This window comes from Lissotriton helveticus, chromosome 7 (assembly GCF_964261635.1).
Source record: "Lissotriton helveticus chromosome 7, aLisHel1.1, whole genome shotgun sequence".
Classification (NCBI taxonomy): domain Eukaryota; kingdom Metazoa; phylum Chordata; class Amphibia; order Caudata; family Salamandridae; genus Lissotriton; species Lissotriton helveticus.
In genome coordinates, this window is record NC_136068.1 from 1,077,775,366 (window position 1) to 1,077,797,379 (window position 22,014).

Genomic DNA, 22,014 nt, shown 5'->3' on the forward strand with positions numbered 1-22,014 from the left:
CGGGGAGCATATATGTGTTCATAGTGGTCAGCTAGGAGATTGACTATACCATCAGGGTCAGAGACCAAGGAGCCTGCAGGGGATATCAGTTATGCAATGACTTTATTCGCTCTTTCTTTACTATCTAGCCAGGCTAGCATTTTCCCTGCCTTATCTCCCAGCTCGTACATCCTGGCTTGTATCTTGATTTGCGCCATTTCTTTTTGGCGGGCCAATACTTCCGTTTCTTTTAAACGAACCGCACAAGCAGTTCCCGGAGAAGGGTGGGCCTCCTGCTCTGCGATAGCCATGGTTAGTTCAGCTTCAAGGCTGTCCAACTCCGCCCCCTGTTCCCGTTTGTGACCTAAGATGGAAGCCATTGCCTGACCCCGGAGGACCACTTTATATGCCTCCCAGAGCATACTAAGTGAGTCTACCGAGCCCTGGTTTTCTTGGAAAAATTGTTTAGTAGTACGTGTGAGGGCCGACGTGACCGGTGCCATCTGAAGGAAGCCAGCGTGCACCGGGAACATGCGTCTTCTGCAGGCCTGGTGATGGGTATATTTAAACATTATTGGGGAGTGGTCCGAGATGCCCCTAGGGTGGATAGTGACCTCATCTATACCTTGCAGGGCGTCTGCGAATGTCAGGAAATAATTAATGCGTGTGAGACAGTTATGGACTGCCGAGTAGAAAGTGAAACGTGTCTCATTCGGGTGCTTGAATCTCCAGCTGTCTGTAAGTCCCAGGGCATCTACGAGACCAAGAAGACGTCGCCCACCCTGCGTCTCCGGCCTAACAGGGAATCTGTCCAGTTTCTTTATCAAAAGGAGGGAGGGAGATCAATAGATCAACGGACACTAGTTACCACTAGAGTGGAAGGTCCAGTTACAGCATGTGTCCGTGAGTGGTCTTCACTAACAAAGCGGGGGGCTGAACTGTTCCTGCAAGGAGTGGGAAGAGAATAGGAAGACTAAGGAGGACTATGCAAAAACTGGCGTGACCAGAGGTGTATATGTAACACCTGTGAATCTGTCCAGTTTGCCATCAATTATGTCGTTGAAGTCGCCCCCTATTAGGAGTGTCGCCACCGGCAGTGTCAATAGAAATGCCATAAGAGCGGAATGGGCTTGTGTATGGGGTGCAGGTGGTATGTATACAGAGACCAAATTAAATAACCGTCCTTCCCACTGACAGGTCAGCGCCGCGAAGCGGCCTTGGTCGTCAACTCGTGTTTGCTGCACTACCAGTGGGAAGTTTTTCCTAATAAGAATCCCCGTGCCTCTGGAGCCCGAGGAAAAGTCTGCGTGGGCTACCATCTGGTATCCCCATCTGTCCATAGCTCGAACCGTTGACCCAACCAGGTGCGTCTCCTGCAAGAGGACCACTGCAGGGCCACAATGCTTCAAGTATTGCAATACCAGGCCTCTCTTTACTTTGTCTCCTAATCCTCGAACATTCCAGGTGAGTAGAGTGAGGGTGGTCCGGGGAGCCTGTAGCCCTAGTGAAGCAGTTTCAGCCATCATCTACAATGAGGTGTGTCCAGTATATAGAATTGCATTTGGCCCGCAAAGCTAAAGTATCATCCCATATTGCTGTAATATCCAGATTGCATTCAACAAAACAAAAAAGAAAAGTCAAACATGTAGCAGATTCAACAGAATTTAGCGCTTCAGTTACCTTCCCATCCCAAGTCCCACCCACCCTCCCTGCCTCTCTGCTTAGCGAACCTACAACTGCCCGCCACCCCAACTTTGCAGAGTGCTTTATTTTCCCTCCCAGAGCTGCAATACTTGCGTGTCAGGGGAGGAGTCCTACGATGCAGCAGCCTTTTGGAGTCCTTCAGGCCCCCCCAGTCCAAAGCATCAAGTTAACTCGAACATTAATGTCTTTAGTGCTGCATCAACAATTAGAGGATTGTCTTCAATACGGCCGACCTTATTCCTCTTTAGGAGGTAATTCGTGGTGGGGCTCCTGACTGCCGGAGCCCATGTCTTCTGGGGAGTCCTCCCCCACTCGGCAGCGGCGCGACCCCTGTCTCCGGTCTGTTTTGTTCACTGGACCCTATCCCTCCAGCCATTCGTTTGTCGCCTCCGGAGAGTCGAAGAACCAGGTCTGCCCTTCAGCCACTACTCTCAGCTTTGCAGGAAAAAGCATGGAATATGGCAACTCCTGCGCCCGTAACAGTTTTTTTACTTCGAAGAAGCTGCGACGTCTCCTTGAAACGGCTGCCGTGTAATCCGGGAAGAAGGAGATGGTTGAGTTTAGTATACGGATAAGGGGGGAGATCCTTGCCGCCTGCAGAATTGCGTCACGATCTCGTCTGTGGAGATCGTCCCGACCGTTGTCTGGACATTTGCAAGCGCCTTCATGATGTCATCCAGCGTGACTTTCTTCCCTCCGTCGCCCTCCTGCGTTTTTGCCGTGAGTCGGCGTTGTGTTAGATCCTTTTTCATAAGCGTACTTGTCCAACTTAGCCTGGACAGTCTGATTTCTAGGCCCTCTGCCCGCCATTTTACCTTGGATTGTCAGGCGTACAGCTGGTGTAGACTGGGTGGATCCAACTGTTATACAGTTAGTATGTGCCCAAACTGTTCCACTCCCAGTGTCTTGGACCCCAGAGTTTGTAGCTGATTCGATGTGAGAAGGTCCGCAGTGGTGTGAGTCGGTGGTCAGGGGGAGAGGGGGGGGAGGCCAGGCAGGCGGTGGAGCAGGTATCTCCCCCACGACTGTGCAGACGATGGGTTTCGCAGGCCGCCACACCCAGTGTAGACTTCAGTTCAAACCCTCCGGGAGGCAGAGCAACCCCGGACAAACCAGCAGGACGCGGCAGGTGCACCCCTAAACCCTGATGCCTCTATCGGGCCAGCCAGAGGTCCACCCGCACTCAAAGGCCGGAATGGGAGGCCTGCAACGCAATGTACTTTCAGATTCTGCTAGGTCACTCGTGGATCTGGCGTGCTCTTGGGACTGTGTAATAGCGCCCCCCAGAGCAGAAAAAGCGCTTCTTCGAGGAGCCAGCCGGCCACCACAGGTCTCAGGGGGAGGTGGCAGGGAAGACGAGGCAGATCAGAAATAGCTCCCGCCGAGCCCGTGCCAGAGTCAGAAGCCGGAGCCGGTCACAGCAAGAGCGCCGGGGAGGGTCTATAGCATGCAGCCAGTTCCCCGCCGGCTGGATTGGGCACCACAGGGGGCAACAAAGGCGGCGCAATCGCCGTTCAAGTGCCACAAACGTCATTGTACTCTGCGCCTCCGTAAGTCCGCCTCCGGACGCTTCATTCACTTGAGCCCCTGGTCTTCCAGGCCCTGCTAGGCCGTGCGCATTCAGGCGGCGAGAATCATAGATGGCGGCATCAGATTGAAATCTGGATGCAACCGATGTGTGCCGGGAGAGTTCCGACGTCAGGGGAACCTCTCGATGGACTCCAATTTACCGGATTAATGTGCGGATTTCAATATTAGGGCTGGTACGGCCCCGGAGCTCCGGGACTAGGCGGCCATTTTCGACGGCCGGTAGCCACGCCCCCCGTGAAGTGCCTTTTGACTGTTGGAGGGAAGGGGGATACCTAAAGCTTTCTGATTTATTTCATAACTATGATGTTCTGACGTTTGATACATGCAAAAAAGAATGTTCAAGGCATATGAGCTGCAGATTGTACATTTAGCAATAGATCGCCACCTGGTGTTGGGCTCGGATGATTGCAGGTTGTTGTTGTCTTCTTGGAAGAAGTCTTTGTAGTCACGAGATAGGTGACTTCTCCCTAGGACAATACTGCGCATAGTCATCAACTCCATCCTCAGATTGTTTTTTTCCGCCACTGGTTTCGGATGAAAGTTTTCCGCTCTGGCTAGAAAACACTTTTTCTGCATTTTCGAAGCGTGAAACTTTAAATAAACTTCTTTGACATCGAATAGACTTTCGACATCACCAGCTACATCCCGGTGCGTCGACTCGGGCCGTTGGGCCTATCGGCGCCGTACGGCCTACGCCTCATGGACAGAACTCCATTCAAGAGATGCCCGGTATGTCGAGCAAAATTCCCTCATAGCGACCATCACGAGGTTTGCAACCTCTGTCTCTCGCCAGAACACGACGAGTCGACCTGCACAGCCTGTCTCCTTCTGATCGAAGAAGACCATTCGGGATCGGAGAGACGAGATCAGCGCCAGCACCGGAGGCCATCTTTGAGGAGGAGATCGTCGAAAAAGACGTCTCTGGGGATGAAGATCCGCTCAAAGATATCTCTGAGGACGAGGCTCCACTCGTCGCTGAGGAAGACTCGCCTGATCTCCAGATCATATCGGGGGCAGAGGACTTGGACGACTCGATTCCATCTCGACAACTCGTGAGTACCTCTGCCCTTGCACGACACACACTACCTAAACAAAAGGCAACGGTCGTCACTCCGCCCATGGGGCCCGGTCGAGACCGAAATTTACCCTCTAACGCCCCACCTTTGGGCCCGGCTCCGAGGAAACAGACTATGCCTTCCGGCGCCGAAAAAACATGTGCCAATTCTACCTCCCCCATTGGCACCGAAACATCCTTCGACACCGAAGGACTTGTCGACACCGAAGCCTAAACGCCCTTCGGTGTCCAAAGACAAAGACCCTTCGGCACCCGAACCAAAACACACATCGGTGCCGAAGCTAAAGACAGTACCGGACCCGAAAGATTCCACTCCGAAACCTTCCGGTTCCAAAAACAATGAAGGGAAGCCAGATTCCGGCGCCACAGTCCCAGCAAAACCTGTCTCAACGCCAAAACCACTAATATCGGTACGAAAGACTCCAGATAAACCTAAGCCACATTCGGCACCGAAAAAATTGCCACAGGACTCGATCACTCCTCCTAAGGCAAAGAACACTAAGCAACTTCTATTGGCACCGAAAAAATTGACGCCGAAGAAGATTATAGAAGAGGAAGGTCTGTTTGGACCAGATCCTAGACAGGAAAAAGTCCATATTAACCCAAAAACTGGACATGTGGAAGCAATTCCTTATAAAAAAAAAAAGGCCAGCATACACACCACTTACACCTGTGGTTCCTGCCAAAAAGGATTGTGCAACTTCTCCAATGCACCCTTCTCCTTCACCTTCTTCCTCTCCTATTACTCCATATATTGAACCTATAACTTCTCCTATCCAATCTCCTGCATCATCACACCACACTGACGAGGAGTATGATTTGGGTGGGGGGGGGGGATGATGTACAAGAGCCACATACATACCCTTTAGATGAGGATATCAACCCAGAATATCCCAAGGAAGACGATGCATATAATTATGCACCAGACATCCCTGATCCTCCGTACTACCCAACAAAACCCTCCCCTCCAGAGGATAGTATTGGTTTTAATCATTTATTAAACAGAGCTGCACTTCACCATGGGGTTCCTATGCACTCTGATGCCATTGAGGAGGACTTCTTATTGCACACTTTTGAACAGTCACAAAGATCTACTCAAATATTACCCATGATCAAATGAGTCATTAAACATGCTCCAGACATTTTTTAAAGATCCAGTAAAGTGTAGAGTGCTAAATCCCAGAATAGAGAAAAAGTACAGACCAGCACCAGCTGATCCAGTATACATTAAGGGACATCTGCCATTAGACTCTTTGGTAGTGTCAAATGCACGTAAAAGAGCCAATTCTCAAACTTCTGGTGACACCCCCCCGCCTGACAAAGAATCCAAGATGTTCGAGGCATGTGGGCTGCTGAATTCATATCTGTGAATAGATCGCCGCCTAGTGTTGGGTCCAGATGATTGCACGTTGTTGTCCTGGAAGAGTCTTCGCAGTATCACGAGATAGGTGGCTCCTTCCTCGGACTATTGTGCGCATGGGCATCCTCTCCATCCTCAGATTGTTTTTTTCCGCCATTGGGTTCGGATGTATATTCCTTTACTCAAAGTTTGGAATCAAAACTACTCTTTCTAAGAGGCCAAAAGGCCTCCGCTATCGTCGGTATTGTCTCGTATCTGTGCCGACAACTTCTTTATAAAACTTTTACCTACTTGGGACGTCGAATCGGGCCGCGGGCCTTCTCGACGCCATGCGACCAGTCGTCGATGGAACGGAGCCCATTCAAGGGATTCCCTCAATGGAACTCCAAATACCCACACATCGATAAACACCCTGTATGTAACAAGTGTTTATCTCCGGAACACAATGAGTCCGACTGCCTAGCCTGTGCCTTGTTTCGTTCTAAAAAGACAGTTTGAACTCAACGGGCAGCTAGACTAACCATGCAGAGACCAGCGCCAGAGAATATCTTCGGCGACGAAGAAGATCTTGTCGAGGCAGAAGAATACGAAGAACAGTCGGAACAAGGATCGGAGCATGACTCTGAATACTACATCGACGAGGAGGAAGACATTGTCGAAGTAGGGGACGACAAACAAGTGACCGGAGCCGTAGAAGACGACTCCACTTACGAAACAGACCCAACGGTAACTACGGCGGTCAATCCGTTCACCTCCATGGTCCAACAGGCTCAGGTCGAGGCATCGCCACTAGGCCTTAGCCAAGATCTTGACAGACATTCTATAGCCCCGCAATATAGCCCGACTAAGAATATCACTAAAGAGCCGTCGAGTCAACAACCTCCCAAATTGGTGATGTCGAGACCAAAGGTGTTGGAACAGAAAACGAAACCGAAACTTATCGACTACACGGTCTTCGGACCACACTACGTCGATCCATCGGAATCAAGACCGAAAAAGCTTGTGGACAACACTGTCTTCGGGCCGAACTATGTTGAACCTTCGGCGTCGAACACAAGGGTCGTTGAGCCGAAAAGCAGCACCCCGGTACCTACGCCAAAACAAAAGGGCGTCGAACCGAAAACATTGGCGCCGACTGCTGACAAAACAAAGAAAGGACTCGATCCAAAGAAGGCTGTCGAACCCAAACAAAAGGGTGACAAACCAATTGCGGTCCAAAAGAAAAGCATCAACCCCAAAAAGACCGGACCGAAAAAAAAAATCGACCCTACATCAAAGACCGTCGATCCAAAAGCATCGGTTCAAAAATCGACACAAGTACACAAGGCCGTACTCGAATCGAAAAAGGCTGTCAAACAACCTTTGGCTCCGAAAAAACAGGCACTACAAAAACAAACCGTAGTACCACAAAAGACTATCGGACTGATTAAATTTGGACTCCCGCCTACCGCAAGGCCAAAGACGGTCGAACCAAAGGCCAGCGTCGACCCAAAACTAATAAAACAAAAGACTTTGGCAAAACCAACCAAGACTGCTGAACAGGAAGTCTTACATCCAGACCTTGAATCGGTTGAACTCTCAAAACTGTATATTGATCCTAACTCTGGCAAAATGACTCACTACAAAAGGAAGATCAGGCCAGAGACTGAAAAGGACGCCTACACTATTCCTCTAAAAAAGAAAAGGGACTGCTCTACCTCACCTATTCTTTTTGAGCCTATTCAGCCACATAGGCCAGACACATATTCATATACACCCACACACTCAGATGAGGAAGGTGGATCAAGAATATGATGAAGAATACAACTACCCATTAGATGTTGACCAAGACAGTCAAACACAACCAAGGACTGACCCACTCAATACTGGTGACTCGCAACCCATTCCAGATACACCTGCATACCCTGCTAGGCCTTCTCCTACGGAAGACACAGCTGGTTTTAATGCATTATTAGAAAGAGCAGCAAGCCACCACAATGTGGACATGCATGCAGACCCAGTGGAGGAAGATTTCCTCTTTGACACTTTTGCAACATCAGAAAGGACAGTTAAAACACTGCCCATGTTAAAAGGGGTACTTAAACATGCAGGGGACATATTTAAGGATATCACTAGAGCCAGGGTCATTAATCCAAGGATAGAAAGGAAATACAGGCCCTACATACATTAAAGGAAAATTGCCTTTAGTTTCTTTAGTGGTGGCAAATGCACGTAAACGTGCAAATTCACAAACAACTGGGGAAGCTGCGCCCCCCGACAAAGAATCAAAGATTCATGAGGCATCAGGGAAAAGGGTAGCCGCACAGGCGGCTAACATGTGGAGAATATCTAACACCCAAGCCCTGTTAGCCAGGTATGACAGGGCACACTATGATACCTTGGAAACACTTTTACAGCGTCTACCTGACTCTTACAAAGAACAAGCTGAACAATTGATACAAGAGGGAAAGCTAATCACTAACACCTCTATTAAATGTGCCTTAGATGTGGCAGATACAGCTGCCAGGTCTATTAACACTAGTGTGATGATCAGGAGACATGCGTGGCTATGCATTTCTGGTTTTAAAAACGAAGTTCAGTCCACTCTGTTAAACCAGCCGGTTAATCCTGACTACTTTTTTGGTCCAGAAGTAGATACAATACTGGACAAAATGAAAAAAGACACAGACGGCTAAGTCAATGGGAGCCCTACAGTCACAACAACATAGAGGCTCCTTTCGTCGCTCAGGCTACAGAGGAGCTGCAAGAGGCAACTCATCACAGCAGACCACACACTACAAAGGAAACGCACAAACCACCTATAACGAAAACAATAGAGGTGGATACCGAGGCAATAACAACAAGGGCAGAGGACGAGGGAACAACACCACTAGATCCTCTGCCAATACAAAACAGTGACTCCTTAGCGCTACCCCCAGACCATATAACACCGGTCGGGGGACGTTTACAACTGTTCCTACCAGTCTGGCACAACATCACTACAGACCAGTGGGTAAGGCAAATTATCCAAGATGGCTATTGCCTAGAGCTAACCTCCACACCACCCAACATACCTCCAAAACACCGTCCTATGTCCGCAGAACACCTCAACTTATTGCAACAAGAAGTTATCAGCATGCTGCACAAAGGGGCCATAGAACTAGTACCATTAGAACATCAAGGTACAGGGGTATATTCGCTAAACTTCCTCATCCCCAAAAAGGACGGGTCTCTCAGACCAATATTGGACCTCAGGCCACTAAATCAATACATCTTATCCAAGCATTTTCATATGCTCACCCTACAACAAGTGTTACCACTGTTGCAGCAAGGAGACTTCCTTGCAACATTGGACTTCAAAGACGCATATTTCCATATACCAATACATCCTGCTCACAGGAAGTATCTCAGATTTACGATACTAAATCAACATTACCAATTCAAAGTACTTCCATTTGGTGTAACAACAGCTCCAAGATCCCTAGCGACAGTGGCTGCACACTTACGAAGACAACATATACACATCTATCCCTACCTGGACGACTGGCTAATACAAGCAAAGTCAGCCCAGCAGTGTGCCAGCCACATGTCAAAGACAATTCACCTACTGCACAGCCTGGCTTCACGTTGAACTACCAAAAATCTCCCCTTCAGCCATCCCATGTACAGCAGTACTTGGGAGCAACAATAAATACTCTGACAGCAAAAGCATACCCAAACGCTGCACGAATAAACAGTATGCAGCTACTAATCCAAAAGTTCAAGTCCCAACACTCGCTCTCTGCCCGAGTGTTTATGCAACTCATAGGCATGATGGCCATGTGCATCTTCATAGTCCCTCACACAAGACTACACATGCGCCCGCTACAAGAGTGCTTAGCACGGCAGTGGAACCAGGCTCAAGGACAATTGAAAGACCTAGTGTTGGTGACCAGTCGTGTGTACAACTCTCTGCATTGGTGGAATCCACAAAACCTTTGCAAAGGACGACTGTTCCAGGAGCCTGTACCACAAATGGTATTGACGACGGACGCATCCCTCATAAGATGGGGAGCCCATTTCCTTCAGTACACAGTGCAGGGCCTATAGACAGCTCAACAAAAGAAAATGCTCATCAACTTGCTGGAAATGATGGCAATCTTTCTGGCAATGAAAGCGTTCAAAGTACATTTATGCAACAAAGCCGTGTTGATCCGGACGGACAACATGACAGCGGTGTACTACATCCAAAAACAGGGAGGAACACACTCCACTTCTATCACATCTAGCACAAAGCATGTGGAAGTGGGCCATCCAGAGAAACATTTTTCTCAAGGCGGAGCACCTCCCAGGCGAAGACAACCAAGTAGCGGATCTGCTCAGCAGACACAGCCAACAGCTGCACGAGTGGGAGATTCATCCCACAGTGCTCCAACCATACTTCCAACAGTGGGGACAACCAGAGATAGACCTGTTCGCCGCAAGGGAAAACGCAAAATGCCAGTACTTTGCCGCCAGGTTTCCACATCCGCAGTCACAGGGCAATGCGATATGGATGAACTGGTCAGGCAGATTTGCGTACGCTTTTCCCCCAGCACCGTTCATACCGCTAGTGGCACGCAAACTACGCCAGCATTCACTGACACTAATCCTGGTTGCTCCAACATGGGCGAGGCAACCATTGTACAGAACGTTCCTACAACTTTCCGTGGTACCTCATCAAAGGCTGGGGCTAACACCCACTCTACTCACTCAGAGCCATGGAGACATACAGCACCCAGATCCGCAACACCTGAACCTTGCAATCTGGCTCCTGAAGTCTTAGAGTTTGGGTACCTAAACTTACCTCCTGTCTGTATGAACATTATCAAGGAGGCAAGAAAACCTACAACCAGAGCTTGTTACGCTGCAAAGTGGAAGCGCTTTGTCATTTACTGCAATAACAATGACATAAACCCACTAGATGCTTCAACGCAAAATATTATTTGCTATCTTTTGCACCTACATTGTTGCAATCTAGCTTACTCATCTATAAGGATACACTTAGCTGCCATTGCAGCTTATCTGCAGAACAGACAGCATCTTTCGCTATTTAGAGTACCTGCAATTAAGGCATTCATGGAGGGACTCAAAAGAATAATCCCCCCAAAACACCCACCTTCTCCTGTCTGGAACCTTAACGTCGTTTTAACCAGACTAATGGGACCACCATTTGAACCATTGCATTCATGTGAATTACAATTTTTAAAATGGAAAGTGGCCTTTCTAGTGGCAATCACTTCACTTAGAAGAGTTAGTGAACTACAAGCCCTAACTATTCAAGAGCCATTCATCCAAATAGGGTAGTTCTTAGAACAAACCCTACGTTCATGCCCAAGGTGGTATCCCATTTCCATATCAATCAAACAATAGAACTGCCAGTGTTCTTTCCTAATCCACAGTCAGTACCTGAAAGGGCTCTACACACACTTGATGTCAAAAGAGCACTTCTATACTACATTGATCGAACTAAGGATTTTCGAAAAACTAAACAGCTGTTTGTTGCCTTCTCATCACAACACAAAGGCAACCCTATTTCAAAATCTGGATTAACCAGATGGATAGTTAAGATAGTTAAGTGCATCCAAATATGTTATCTAAAAGCAAAACTCACTTTAACAGTTCCCCCAAGAGCGCATTCCACACGCAAACTTGGGGCATCCATGGCTTTCCTAGGAAATATTCCTCTAGAAGAAATCTGTAGAGCAGCCACATGGTCTACCATACATACATTCACAAAACACTATTGTGTAGATGTACATTCCAAACAGCAAGCAGCTGTAGGACAGGCTGTTCTAAAAACTCTTTTTCAGACTGCTGCAGCTGGCACAGGTAGCCACCGCTAAGGGAGAGACTGCTATACATTCTATGCACAGATATGAATTCAGCAGCCCACATGCCTCGAACGGAATATGCTACTTACCAGTATGCATCTGTTCTTGGCATGTAGGGCTGCTGACATTCATATCATACCACCCTCCTCCCCGGTGCCTGTCGCAGCTGTAGCATTCCTTACTACTTTTCTAACTTTCTTGCATGGACATCTTTTACTGTACCATACTCCATCTCTGCCACAATGGCGAAAAACAATCTGAGGATGGAGAGGATGCCCATGCGCACTGTAGTCCGAGGGAGGAGCCACCTATCTCGTGATACTTCGAAGACTCTTCCAGGACAACAACGTGCAATCATCCGGACCCAACACTAGGCGGCGATCTATGCACAGATATGAATGTCAGCAGCCCTACATGCCAAGAACAGATGCATACTGGTAAGTAGCATATTCCTATTGATGCGTCCGGGAAAAGAATTGCTGCACAAGCAACAAAATTATGGCGCATAGCAAACACACAAGCCTTACTCTCACGATACAACAGGGCTCATTACGACCAACTAGAAAAGTTAATGGAACACCTACCAGATCAACACAAAGATCTTGCAGCAGAGCTCTTACAGGAAGGCAAATTAATATCTAATGCCTCAATTAAATGCGCACTAGATGTAGCTGACACAGCATCCAGAGCAGTTAACACTAGTGTTATTCTCAGACTTCATGCATGGTTATGCATTTCAGGTTTCAAACCAAAAGTACAAACTACCATCCTGAACCAGCCCTTCAATCAGAACCAACTGTTCGGGCCGGAAGTAGATAATACACTGGAACAGATGAAAAAGGACACAGACACTGCTAAGTCTATGGGCGCATTACAATCCACCCACACTAGAGGTTCTTTTCGCCGATCCTCTTATAGAGGAGGCTCCAAGCAAACCGGCGCAGATACCACATCATCTTTTAAAACACACACACAAACCTCCTCTAATAAAGGCTACTTTAGAGGAGGATACAGAGGCAATAACAACAAGGGAAGAGGTAGAGGTAATAACAACAACCGCTCCTCTTCCACTCCCAAACAGTGACATCCCTCTGCCTCCCCTCCAGCATTCCACTCCTGTGGGGGGCAGACCCACAGTTCCTACCTGTCTGGAATTCCATCACAACAGACAAGTGGGTAAGACAGATTATCCAACATGGTACTGCCTAGAACTCTCAGCAACCCCACGAAACATACCACCCAGGCAGCGTCCAATGTCCTCAGAACACATAACTCTGCTTCAACAGGAAGTTCTAGCACTCCTAGAAAAAGATGCTATTCAAGTAGTTCCTCTACAAGAATAAGGAACAGGAGTCTACTCACTGTACTACTTAATCCCTAAAAAGGACAGGACACTGAGACCAATTCTCGACCTCAGGCCCCTCAACCATTATATAAAATCAGATCATTTTCACATGATCACTTTACAACAAGTACTCCCATTGCTAGAAAAGTGAGATTTTCTTTCAACACTAGACCTAAAGGACGCCTACTTTCATGTGCCTATACATCCTGCGTACAGGAAGTATCTTAGATTTGTCATACAAGGACAACACTATCAGTTCAAAGTCCTTCCATTCGGGGTCAGAACAGCACCACAAGTGTTTATAAAGTGCTTAGCAGTAGTAGCAGCACATCTCTGAAGACAACAGATACATGTCTTCCCTTCCCTAGACGACTGGCTCATAAAAGCAAGATCGTTCAACCAGTGTGTACAACACACAAAACAAACGATTCAAACATTACACGACTTAGGGTTTACGATAAACTACACCAAGTCGCACCTAGAGCCTTCGCACTTTCATCAATATTTAGAAGCTACCATAAACACATCAGTAGCTCTAGCGTATTTCAGTCAAGCCAGGATTCAAAGCATTCAGAACTTAGTTTCCCTTTTTCAATGCCAACACTCTCTTCAAGCCAGAGTGTTCATGAAACTAATAGGCATGATGGCGTCTTGCATATTCATAGTCCCTCACGCAAGACTGCAAATGCGCCCACTACAAGAATGTCTAGCACAACAGTGGAATCAGGCTCAAGGTCAGCTCACAGACCTGGTGTTGGTAGACAGCCGTACCTATCGCTCTCTGCAAAGGTGGAACACCAAAAACTTGACAAAGGGACGGCTGTTCCTAGACCCTATTCCACAAATAGTGCTCACGACCGATGCATCCCTCACAGGATGGGGAGCCCATCTCTTGCATTATACCACACCGGGTAAATAGAACAATCAACAGAAACAGTTCCACATAAACCATTTAGAGCTGCTAGCAATTTTCCTAGCACTCAAAACCTTTCAAGTACAAGTACAAAACAAGGCTGTTCAAATCCGGACAGACAATATGACAGCCATGTATTATGTACAAAAACAGGGGGGACGCACTCTCTGCAACTGTCCCAACTTGCACAGACCATTTGGAGATGGGCCATCCCTCAAAACATACACCTGACAGTAGAACACCTTCCAGGAATTCACAATCAGATAGCAGATCTGTTGAGTCGTCAGTCACAACAGATTCACGAATGGAAGTTGCACCCGCAAATTCTCCAACCATTCTTCCAAAGGTGGGGGCATCCACAGATAGATCTGTTTGCCCCCACGAGAATGCGAAATGCCCAAGCTTCGCCACCAGATTTCCACACCCACAATTGGAAGGAAATGCGATATGGATGAACTGGTCAGGCAGATTTGCGTACGCTTTTCTGCCTCTCCCACTCATTCCACTAGTAGTACGCAAGCTCAGACAACAGTCGCTCAAACTAATACTAGTGGCCCCCACATGGGCACGTCAGCCGTAGTTCACCACGCTACTGGATCTCTCACTGGTTCCACATCAAAAATTACGGCTCACGCCATCCCTGTTAACACAGAACCATGGAGAAATAAAACACCCAGACCCATACTAACTGAATTTGGCGATATGGCTCCTGAAGTCTTAGAGTTTGGTTACTTGAACCTGCCACCAGACTGTATGAGCATCATTAAAGAAGCTAGAAGACCCACTACCAGAGCATGTTATGCGGCTAAGTGGAAAAGATTTGCAATATACTGTAACAACAATAACATTGATCCACTGGATGTTTCCATCCAAAATATCATCTGCTACCTTCTACACCTACAAAGGTCCAATTTGGCTTATTCTTCCATACGCCTGCATTTAGCAGCAATTGCAGCCTATTTACAAAATAGACAGCACCTATCTCTTTAGAGTACCTGCGATAAAAGCATTTATGGAAGGATTAAAACGAATAATCCCACCTAGGTTACCACCTGCACCAGTATGGAACCTAAATGTGGTCCTTACAAGACTTATGGGTCCCCCTTTTGAGCCTTTACACAAGTGTGAACTGCAATTCCTAACATGGAAAACTGCCTTCCTTGTTGCCATTACCTCTCTCAGAAGAGTAAGTGAAATACAAGCATTCACAACAGAAGAACCATTTTTTCAAATCCACCCTAACAAAGTGGTTCTTAGACCCAATCCAAAATTCCTGCCAAGTCATTACTCCTTTTCACCTTAACCAATCAGTAGTTACCAGTGTTTTTTCAAAAACCGGACTCTGTTGCAGAAAGAGCTCTACACACCCTAGATGTTAGAAGAGCTCTACTATACTACACAGACAGGACAAAATCCTTCAGAAACACAAAACAACTATTTGTATCTTTCTCTCCCCCACACAAAGGCAATCCCATCTCTAAAGGAGGAATTGCCAGATGGATTGTAGAGTGTATTCAAATATGCTATCAAAAAGCAAAACGTACACTGACAGTTCCTCCTAGAGCGCACTCCACTCGCAAACTAGGAGCCTCTATGGATTTCTTAGGAAACATACCATTAGAGGACATATGCAAAGCAGCAACATTGTCTACAATACACACCTTCACTAAACACTATTGTGTTGATGTGCAAGCCAAGCAGCAAGCTGCAGTAGGCCAAGCTGTACTTAAAACACTATTTCAGTATGCTGCAACGGATACAAGCTACCACAGCTAGGGGAGACACTGCTGCACAATCGTCGCAGCTCATATGCCTCGAACGGAATATGCTACTTACCAGTATGCATCTGTTCTTGGCATGTAGAGCTGCAGAGATGTACATGCCCTCCCGCCTCCACGGCACTTGTATCCGTTCCAGTACTCATCTTACTTAAATGCACACGCATGAACATCCTTTTCTCTTTTCTTCTACTAACTCCATCATTTCCCATCATGGCGAAAAACAATATGAGGATGGAGTCGATGACCATGCGCAGTATTGTCCAAGGGAGGAGTCACCTATCAACAACCTGCAATCATCCGAGCCCAACACCAGGTGGTGATCTATTGCCAATTTTACAACTCTGCAGCTCTACATGCCAAGAACAGATGCATACTGGTAAGTAGCATATTCCTATGATCCCTCACAGCGAAAACTACAACTACTTCCAGATCAAACACTGAGTTTCACTCACACATATAAGGGAAGCAGCTACTAGAGAGTGAGCAGCTATGGAGAGAATGGTGATCCAGAAGGCAAGCTCCATGAAAGGTGACATCTCCTTACTTTACGCTATGTTATTGAATACACTGCACGCTTCCCGGGCGTGCTATATGCCTTTCTGGGAATGGATACTAGGACGCGACATCACCGAGGAGGAATCTAAACATGTGTGAGGCGATCTCAATAGACAATAAATATGTGGCCTTGAGGGAAGCTCACTATAAGACACTGCTGGATTAGTACCTTTACCCTACTAAGCTCCGGTGGATATTCCCTGACACCTCGGATCTCTGCTGGCGAGGTTGTGGTTTACTGGGGGATTTTTACCACATCTGGTGGGATGCCCGGCTGTTCCGCCCTTCTGGGAGGAGATCCTCCCACATCTTAAAGATATACTGGGATACCCAATCCCGACGACCAGGCCCAACTCCAGCAGGGAATATTGAAAGCTGAAGATCTGGAGATCAGAACTCGACAAGAGAATATACGCATCCAGGACCTGGAAGAAGGTGTGGAGGGCCCTAACTTGAAGGCGTTTGTGGTGGGACTATATGTGGAAATCCTAGCTTCTCAGCAACTAAAGCTCAAATTGGATCGGGTCCACCGTGTGGGGAACCCGCAGCCGGTGGAACGCAAGAGACCACGGGACGTCTTGGTCAAGATGATTTCTTTTAAAACAAAGTAGGCCATATTGGGCATGGCAAGAAAAAAGGAAGAGACGTCCTTCCAAGGTTACAAGTGTGCCCTCTTTCAAGATCTAGCTCCCTCCACCGTGGCACGTCGTCAACTGTTGAGACCCGTTACCACCAAGCTGCGAGAAGAAAGCATCCATTACCGTTGAACATTTCCCTTTGGACTCACGTTTGAATACAAGAAGAAGATGCACCATGTGGCTGACCTTACTGACGGTCTTCCTATACTAGGCCTCCCACTGCCAGAAGACAGAAACATCACAGGCTCTTCGACCGGCACTGAACAACCCCGGAGGGGCTCCAGGCCCTGGTACACAGTCACGAGGTCTCGATAAGCTACAAAAAGCTCACACTTGAAGAGTTGCCTTTTATAGACGCTCCGACCTTGAAGGTATTCTGCCTAAGGGTGCTCCCAAGGAACTATGATGCACCTGAGCTATGAGGCCGATGGATGAGCAAGGCATCGTGCCTGATGTCCGAGACACTACGGCAGATCAACAAGGACACTGAGGTTTTTATTTTCCTCTTAGTGATCTGTTCACTAGACTCCTAACGCACGATAGTCGGGGGGACGGGCCTTGTCCGTATCACCCAGAATTCTTCTATCTTTTTGGGAGGAATTCCGAGCCAAAGGCCAGCTGGCCTTTCGGCTGTCATATTTGGGGGGTTGTTTGGGGGTTTCTTTTTTGGGGGGTGGGAGGGGGCATGGTGGTGGTGCTCGGGTTCCATTACTTTTTGGGATCTCTCAAGACTTACAGCAGGAGAAGTGGGAGCGCTGCGAAGCGCACGGTTTCCAGGAAGGGAGAGCTTGTATAGCCAGGGGCAGCGTCCGACACATGAGCAGGTCAGTCCTGATCCACAGAGAGAGGGAGGGCGGTAAATCCTATCAATGCTTTCCGTAGCGTCATGGAATGTCAAGGGTCTAAAATCCCCCCAGAAACGTCAGAATTTGTAAATATCTCACAGACTGTCGTTTCGAGGTGGTGGACCTCCAAGAAACTCACCTCAAAAAGTCCGAAGATACTAGGCTTCGACACATATCATATCCCTTAATATATGTCATCCGCTGGCACTAAGCACAACGGAGTGGCTCTGCTTTTCCACAGCTTCACCAAGTTCGAACCTGAAGCCACCAAGACAGACAGGGAAGAGAGAATCATAATGGTCAAGGGACGGCTGAGGGGCACTCTGTGCACTTTAATTCCTCTCTATGCACCCAACTTGGGCCAATCAACGTTCCTTTCCAACGCACTTGATTTGATAAGTGGATTTGTGGAGGGGCCCGTGGTCCTCTTAGGGGATTTCAACATGACATGGCACGAGACACTGGACAGCTCTCACTCACACAGGGCAAATACCAAAAGTTTCTCCAAGGGGGTAAAACAAAAAATGCTCACACTTGGTCTATGTGATGCCTAGAGGCCGCTACACCCCACCACCAAAGACTACACATACTATTCGCACGTCCACCTACTCTAGCCTCGAATATATTTTCATCAGTCAGGCACTCTTGGGGCCCCTGCAGGCGGCACAGATAATACCGATTTCCGTATCGGATCACAGCCTGGTAACTATCAGTTTGACTTTGAGTGGGCCTAAGTCTGGTATGTCGAGGTGGTACTTTCCAACAGCGATTACTCGTGAGAAAACCCTGCGAGAGGAATTGAGGGCCTCTATCGCAGAATACTTTACACTTAACGACCAGCAAGCTACTACTCCGCAGAACAATTGGGATGCCTTTAAGGCAGTGTTGCGAGGTAAATGCATCCAACTTAACACTGTCCTAAATAAACAGAGGGCGAAGGAACGCTTTGACCTTGAAGGGAAGTTAGAAATAGTTGAAAAGGCACATAAGGTGACACCCACTTGGGCACTACAGCCCCAGCTTACCGCGGTACGAGGCAAACTTTGCTCCATTTACAATAATAGAGCGGAATATACACTACTAAAGCTTCCTCAGACATCTTACGCCCAAGGCGATAAGGTGGGTCCTCACCTAGCGCACCAGCTCCGTGTGAAAAGGGAATGCGAATTCATTGGTGGTATCCTAGATCAGGAGGGTCGGCTCACTCACTCCGATGACATTAAAGCTAACATTTTTGGCGACTTCTATGGGAAGCTCTATCACTTTACACCACCGGATAGTGACCTTCAACAGCAATATCTTGACTCTGTGACTCTCCCCCCACATCTCCCCCATGACAGCTGGATCCCTAGACTCTCCCATTACAGCGGAGGAGGTAAGACAGGCCATCTCAACACTCAAACTTCATAAAGCTGAAGGTCTTACAGTGCACTTTTAGAAATGCTATGCATCCGAACTAATCTGCATCTCACTGAGATCTTTAAGGCGATAGCTGCTGAAGCTCGTGTCTCGAATCAGTGGCTGAAGAGGTGATATCCATCATTTCCAAACCAGGAAAAGACCCCAACACTGTGTTTCGTACAGACCCATAGCCCTTCTTAACCTCAACCGAAGCTATATTCCTCGATCTTAGCTGCTAGGCTGGAGGACTTGATGCCTGAACTAGTCCACCCTGATCAATCCGGTTTTATAAAAGGAAGGCAAACACATGATAATATCAGACGCACTATACATCTTATTGAGAAAGTGTCCAAATTTAAACTCCCAGCAATCTTGGTGGGTCTTGATGCTGAAAAAACCTTCGACAGGGTGGACTGGTCGTTCCTCTTCCTCGCCATGCGGAAAATTGGCTTTGGGGATACATTTCTCAACATGATCAAGGCCAACTATCACCTTCCGTGGTCACGCATCACGGTCAATGGGTGTCCATCATTCCCCTTTGTTCTTAGCAGAGGCACTCGACAGGGATGCCACCTTCTCCCCTTTTATTCGCCCTCAGTATCGAACCCCTCGCAGTGAGATTTCGGGCTAACGAAGAGATTCGGGGAACACGCTTCAGCGGCTCAGAGCATAAAGCATCCCTCTTCGCTGACGACATCCTACTCACTCTTCTGCAACTGGCCTCCTCACTGTGGGCAGTACAGGAGGAGGTGAACACTTTGAGCGAGTAGCGGGATTTTAGGTCAATTTATCCAAATCCTCCATACTGAATCTCACTCTCCCTGCCGTGGAGGCGACTAGACTGAGAGGCCAGACATCCCTGCAATGGGCTAAACACTCTTTCCTTGGCTCCACCTCACACCTAAAATTGGGGATCTCTACAGAGCCAACTTCCCCTCTCTATCGGCTCAGCTGCAACAGGACCTTAAGAGATGGAAACCCTTGTACATCTCCTGGCTTGGGCGGATCAACGTTGTTAAAATGTCAGTCCTACCCAAACTAATATATTTATTTCAAGCCTTACCTATGGAACTTGATCGCAAATTACTACCACGCCTGCTCTCACTGGTCACCAAATTAATTTGGCAAGGAAGGAGGGCTTGTCTTCCTTTTCATGTGCTAAGACACCCTAGGAGTAAGGGGGGGGGGGTAGCACTACTGGACTTCACACTGTACTATCAAGCGGCGCAACTGCAAGTGGTGACAGAATAGCCAGCACTTGAGTCCGACAAGCACTGGCTCCATATGTACAGGTCGATTATGAGACGTTTCATCTGGGATGTCCTGTGGAAGCCAAGGAAAGACCGGCCTGCAAACGCCTACATAATCACCCCTACACACACTACTCTGACAGTTTGGGACCAGGTTACGAGAAAGGAGGGTTGGACCTCATTTCCTTCCCCACACACCCCAATCCACTTCAACCCAGCATTTCCACCGGCACTACTTGAAGGGCCTTTTGACTGTTGGAGGGAAGGGGGATACCTAAATCTTTCTGATTTATTTCATAACTATGATGTTCTGACGTTTGATACATGCAAAAAAGAATTTATGATCCCGCACAGCGAACACTACAACTACCTCCAGCTCAAACACTGAGTTTCACTCACACATATAAGGGAAGCAGCTACTAGAGAGTGAACAGCTATGGAGAGAATGGTGATCCAGAAGGCAAGCCCCATGAAAGGTGACATCTCCTTACTTTATGCTATGTTATTGAATACACTGCACGCTCCCCGGGCGTGCTATATGCCTTTCTGGGAACGGGTACTAGGACGCGATATCACCGAGGAGGAATGGAAACATGTGTGGGGCGATCTCAATAGACACAATAAATCTGTGGCCTTGAGGGAAGCTCACTATAAGACACTGCTGGATTAGTACCTTTACCCTACTAAGCTCCGGTGGATACTCCCTGACACCTCTGATCTCTGCTGGCGGGGTTGTGGTTTACAGGGGGATTTCCGCCACATCTGGTGGGATGCCCGGCTGTTCCGCCCTTCTGGGAGGAGATCCTCTCACATCTTAAAGATATACTGGGATACCCAATCCCGACCACCATTGAGGGTGCTTTACTGTGCATCAGGGACCTGGGGTTAGCACATCAAACAAAAGCCGACAAGGCGATCATGTGGACATGTCTGGGGGTGGCAAGACGAACGATCGCGGCTGCGTGGAAAAAGGACATACCAGCAACATTGTTGTGGCATGCACGCCTCTGGAGAATCCGCTCTATGGAGCGCCTCACAGACATCTTTATGCAGAATTACAATGCTTTTGAACACAAATAGGGTTCACTAGTAACCTATCTATCCCGTGGCCTACCCTCAGCGGTTTGTCCGTCTTCTGCAAGACCAGGGATGGCGAGGGGGTTGGTTTTGGGGGGGGGGGGGGGCTTTGTGTCTGTGTTCTGGTTTGAGGACTCCTCCTCAAGGCTTGTTGCTTCACAACAGACGTCTTCCACATTACTTATGGGGGTGGTATGGACCCTGAGACGTATGCAACTGGGCTCTAACTAGGTGAATGTTTTTGACCCCAGGCCCTACACGCCGTACTGTATTCATGTTGTCATTTTGACTTATGATGCTCAATAAAAAGAATTTTGACCAAAAAAAACCTGACTCCAAAACATGGCAGTGGTGCGTAGAGATTCATATGTAACTCAGTCAGCCTCTTTTTCAAATAGAACCATTTTCAGGCATCACCACTTACTTACACATCGTAACAAGAACCAAAACAAGTACCAACGATGGCCCCCAAGTTAGGGTGTTGTGGAATACTAGTCAATTATGTACATGAGTCCTTGTACAGATTAACAAATTAAACGTCTTGAGCTAAAACACAGTTTTCCAATTAAACTATTAGGTGGCAAGATATACATGTTTTAGAAACTGTAAAAACTGTTATTAGTCATACATTTATTTTTTATTATGTAGCATCCGCCTTTTAAAAGGTGTA

The 22,014-nt window shown here is 47.7% G+C and overlaps 1 protein-coding gene across 2 annotated transcripts in view; it reads left to right on the forward strand.

Annotated features, from left to right (window-relative positions):
• RNF213 (ring finger protein 213) overlaps positions 1-22,014 on the forward strand; it is a 2,973,532-nt gene that overhangs the window by 1,072,083 nt on the left and 1,879,435 nt on the right. The window lies entirely within an intron of this gene.